Genomic DNA, 6,000 nt, shown 5'->3' with positions numbered 1-6,000 from the left:
ACATACTTAGCTTTTTAGGCTCGAACGAATGATTGAGAAACTTACCGCTGTCGTCCTCTTTCTTTTCTCTACCATTGTCGGTGCCATCTGGTCATGGCTTAAGAGCCGGGTAAATAAAAGATGAACTAGTAACACAAACTTTAGGTCATTAATGCTTAAACAATGATTCTAACGAGAATTTGTTTATAGGGTAATGTGAGTTTAGCAATAACACTAGTTAATTAGGAAAAGTGAATCTCACGAGAATCTGAGTCATGATTAAGTTTCCAACAGACTAGCAAGTAGGTAGAATAGTATTTGGTCGTACCATGAGATCGGATATGCCAAACAAGTATTTTAATTTAATTACTGTTATTTGGTCTTTCAAACTATTTACAGACTAAGCTCATCCGAGTGAAAGATGAACACACACGGCCCATTTGCACATTTATGTAGATGATAAACATACTTGGCCCAATAGGCCCAACTACACGAGTTATATGCATAGTTGGCTCGTTAGGTCCAAACAAATGATTGAGAAGCATATTGGGCCCATTTAGGCCCAATGATTAGACTAATACTAGATATGAAGCTTATGATAGCTAAGAGAGAGCAAGAGAGATAGTTTTATATATGTACATACATATATACACACGAGACAACAAGCAAGGTTCAAGGCTTAATAAGCCTATTCAAGTGAAAGGTAAACACACAAGACCCATTTGCACACTTATGTAGATGATAAGCATACTCGGCCCAATAGGTACAAATACACGAGTTAGAAACATACTTGGCCTGTTAGGCCCATATAAATAATTGAGAAGCATACTGGGCTCATTTAGGCCCAATGATTAGATTAACACTACATATGAAGATTATGAAAAGCTAGGAGAGAGCGAGAGACATAATTCTCTGTATATATACATACATATATACACATGAAACAACAAGCATGGTTTAAGGCCCAATAAGCTCATTCGCGTGAATGACAAACACACACGCCCTATTTGCACACTAACTTAAGTAATAAACATATTTGGTCCAATAGGCCCAATTACACGAGTTCTATACATACTTGCTCTGTTAGGCCCAAATGAATGATTGAGAAACATATTAGCATTGATTAAATTAACATTAGAAATGAAGCTTATGAAATATAAGAATGACACATCACATGAGACAACAAACAAGGTTTAAGGTCTAATAGGCCTATTCGGGTGAAAGACGAACAAACACAACCCATTTGCCATATTTGTACAAATGATAAACATATATAACCTAATTAACCTAAATACATGAATTAGATACATACATGGCCAATTAGTTAAATACATGACCCAAATAGCATAATTTTGGTCACATGTTTAATAATTTGACTTAGGTGATGTTTGTTTCAAATCTTAATAAAAAAAGTCGTGACTTAATCAAAAATACTTAATCCATTAAACTAAAGTATTTGTTTTTTTTAACTTAACAAATAAAAAATAATTATATTGACTTAATCTATACAATATTATTTAGGGATAAGTGCGTCAGAATGCAATTAACTAATACCAAAAGGTTATTGTGTTCACGAACTCTAGGTGAGCTTTATTGTATGCAAAATCTTAATAAAAATGTTCAAATCATGTGGAGAGTTACCTGCTAAACTAGTACCACGTTATAATCTGACTTTTGCTAGTTTGAACGCTTACATGTGTCATATTCACCAAACATAATACATATACATATGTAAATATACATGAAAATAGCAGATTTCGATGAAATTAACCCAAATCAAACAAAAATTTTCTTTCATCACATCTTCTTAAATTCGCCATTTTCAGATGATGATCCCTTATCACCACATAAAAATCAAATTAGAAACGAAAACATATTTAAACATTTCTTCTTGCCCCCTTCTTTTTTAAAAACATACACATCTGAACTTGACCTGCACATGACTTATCTCCATGACTTATCTCCATTCTCCATCTTCACTACTCAATTCGTCATATTTATATTTATACACAACTAACATTAACAAAAATCAAATAAAAGAGGAGTAGCAAGACATAGAATCTTTCGTTACAAACAAGTTTCTCAATTTTCTCCACGAAACCAGTATGGGTTTCCTGAAAAACAAAAACCTACCAATTGTTGACGATGGCCGGGAAAACGAACACATATATACTGAGCTAACGATGAATCGAATTTCAAAAAAGGGATGTATAATCTAACTCTGTTAATATACACAAATTGAACTTTCAGAGGTCTGTGATTTAAGGATTCGTGTTTGTTGCCGAAAGTGGTGGTGGTGGGTGATGACGGCGGCTATGGAAGCATGATCGGGTGCATATGTATAGCTTGGAAATGGTGGCAATGGCGATGCCGACGGCTATGGAAACACCAGTCCACCACTACTCTCGATCCATATAATTGCATTTCACAAATTAAAGCACTCACCATAGGGACCTCATATTTCAGCCATACCTCCCCATGGTTGGTCGGCATGTAGGTAAAGGTCAGTGGTGGCTGCGTGGTGGTGGGGTTTCTTCATTTCAAAGGTTATGTCTACGTAGCCCACTCTTTGAAATTTCCCGTCATTCAGATTCCGTCCAAAGGTGAAAGCCGGCGGCAGCGGTGTAGTAGATTTAGAACTTTCAGAAAAAAAGAATAAGAGAAAAATAGTTCGATTCGGTTCGGATCTTGAATTTGATATATATAATTCTCTTTACATAATTCAGCTCTTTTGAAGATGATGGTGATGATGATGTATATATGTATATCATTTATGTAGTGAGAGAAAGAAATAAGATTTGATGTGGGTAGTTTTCGTTTGATATACACAAAATAACACAAACATAGACTTTAATGGGTGGGGACCACTATGTGGATGGTGACTAGATGGATTACTTTTAATAAATTTTTAGCAGGTTGTATGAATACTTTAGGACTTTTCGACGGGTTTTTGGATACAATAAAGTTGACTTAGAGTTTGTGCACATAATAATTTTTTGGTATTAGTTAACTGCATTCCGACGCATTTATTCCTATTATTTATCCATTCAGTCAATTTATCAATTCAATAATTTAATGACTAAGAAACCACAAACATGCCCTTAGAGAAATTAAAAACTGTGATTAATTAATTAAAGTTATGTCAAGTTATTGCGAGGACAATTGGACATTTTGCGAGGACATCCGTCCTCCTCCCTAAAAAGCCATTTTTCTTGTAGTGGCAATCATGAATAATATTTAATTTTATGACAACTTTGTCCTCTTACAAATAATAATCATCCATCAAGACGAGGGAAAATGATTGATATGCCTAAATAATAGGTTTAAAGATGTGCCTAAAAATCTAAGGTTAACATGTGACATGATTATAGGTATAGATTGGAAAGAGAATTGGTATTATCCATGTGTCATTTATTGTTTTAGAACTATATTTTAGGCATATATATCGTTATCCCAAGATGGGATCCATTTCATAACAATTGCCATCAATTATCAAAAACCCAAGGTTGTAAAACTCGGCCAATCCATCTGATTTCCTGGAATTGGATCGGGGATAGGTGGTCCGATGAGTCAGATTCAGCCGGATTGGACCCAAACTCGGTCAACGGTGGTCAGCGGTTTAAAAATGCCCAAAACTGATTGGATCTTGCGTCAAAATAGAAAATAAAAGAAAGAGATAGAGAAGAGACTATTACAATGTTGGTAGAAGATGAACAATATATATACATATGGCTGTATAAATATAGGATAGAGAAGAGACATAATAACATGTTTGTTTTGAGATGTTATAATTTGTTTTGTGGTGTGACTATTACAAATTCACCCCATATAGTTTTGAATTTATTAATGAAAGACACTTTTAGTTATATTTATATCATTTTTACTTAAATTTGTTGATGACATATTAATATAAAATTTATATATATTTTTAATTTTTTTTACTTATAATTCAAAAATTATTATTTTATATATAAAAAACCCACTATTCATCAATCCGAGTCTTAAAAAAATCTTGACTCCCCATTTCACCGATCTAATCCCAATTCCCGAGTTCGATGAGACGACGGTTTCCGAAAAGTTTTTTTTTTTGTAGTGGTCTTTTTTCCATTCTCTTGAAAAAACCTCAATATGTTAGTCATTTATGAATTAATACTCAAAAAATATGTATGTGTTTAAACCCATCTGTTCACTCAAAACAAAAAGAGCCAGTCTTGCATAAATCACACATTTCACAGCAAATTCCGCACAAATCACCATAAAACATAAAACACAATAGTCAATAAAAGGAAAGGTATTATCTGGATATAGTTGTTAATTTAAATATAGATTGGTTATATACGAGTCATGTTCTATATATGAACTAGTACTGTGATATATATTTCAAACACATTATTGTAATGATTTTGGGTCTGGTTATAAAAGTCAACCGAAATTTCACTCCTTTTACCTAAAATATATATGTAATTAGTGAAGTTTATGATTTTCTGTGTTGTTATAAAAGTCCACTGGTATTTCACCCCTTTACCCAAAATATATGTAATTAGTGTAAGTTTTATAAGAAATGTATGTAATAGTCTTTGTGTATATATGTTCTTGAATATGTAATAGTCTTTATATATATATATATATATATATATACTAGCCTTGTACCCGCGCGATGCGGCGGGGCATAGGAAAAAAAAAACACTGGTTAAGTAGCGATACTGTGTTATTAAATGAATGTATGATTCAACTCAAGTATTTCTTAGTCCGGCTGAAAGTGCAAACCATTGTTGTTGTTTTAGAGTGAGCATTTTTTATGTTGATTGATTATTAAATTCAGTAACGTATGTGTGTTTTTGGGTATACTATGTGAGCAACTCCATGTGTAAGGGACATGTGTATGGGTTTTTTTAAGGGTATTTTTGAAATTTCAGGGATAAAGTGTTTGATGGTAGTATAGATTAAAAGGGTAAATTAGAGATTTTAAAGGTAAAGTGTTAAATTTTTTTAGGGTAGTTGTTTATATAGATAGTATATATAAATATATATATATATAATATAACTAAAATAGGGGGTTGGTGGTACACTTGGCACCCCTAATCCCTCTCATTTAGCCTAATACTCTATCCTTATTAATTCTCTATTTTTTAATATTTATTTAATAAAAAGTAGCCGACTTTTAATAAAAAAAAAATCTTATAATTAAAAAAAATCTTTATTATTATTATTATTATCTATGCAAAAAAAAAAAAAAACTACGATTGACTATCAAAAAGGTTTTTTATTTATATAATTTGTTCGTATTTAATCATTATTATTGTTATTTAGCATTGAATTCTTATGTTATTATTATTATTATTATTTCTTTTAAATTAGTTTGTTATCTATTATAGGTTGATTATGACTTCTTCTTCGAAAACAAAAAATAAGACCACGTTAATTCATCTTGAAGATCTTAAGCCAACACATATTAACAATCATCTACGATTCCATGGTGTGCATGTATGGATTGTTTCGGAGTGGAACAACCCGAAGAGAATCAAAACGTTCGAGATGGTCTTTGTTGATCTATTGGTATGTATTTTTTAAGTTATATACTCTACACTTTTTGTTTCTCTTTTTATTTAACTAAAGTTGAAAAAAAAGGGTAAACTAGAATCAATATTTATATGGAGTTAATTTTCATATGTTTCTTCTTTAGCTTTCGTATTTATTAAATTGTGATATTGGTCATATACTTTTTGTTTCTCTTTTTATTTAACTAAAGTTGGAAAAAAAAAAGTAAACTGGAATCAATATTTATATAGAGTTAATTTTCTTATGAATTCTTCTTTAGGTTCCGTATTTATTAAGTTGTGATATTAGTTATACACTTTTTGTTTCACAATTATTATAACATTTATATATCTTGAGACTACCCGTCCAATGGACGGGTCTGAACACTATTTTACATATATATATATATATAGTGTATATAAAATCTTAGTTTTTAAGGGATTCGATTCAAGATTATGGCTTTTAAAATCTTAGTTTTAGCAG

The sequence above is a fragment of the Erigeron canadensis genome, chromosome 5 (assembly GCF_010389155.1).
Source record: "Erigeron canadensis isolate Cc75 chromosome 5, C_canadensis_v1, whole genome shotgun sequence".
NCBI classification, from domain to species: domain Eukaryota; kingdom Viridiplantae; phylum Streptophyta; class Magnoliopsida; order Asterales; family Asteraceae; genus Erigeron; species Erigeron canadensis.
This window is presented reverse-complemented; position numbering follows the sequence as displayed.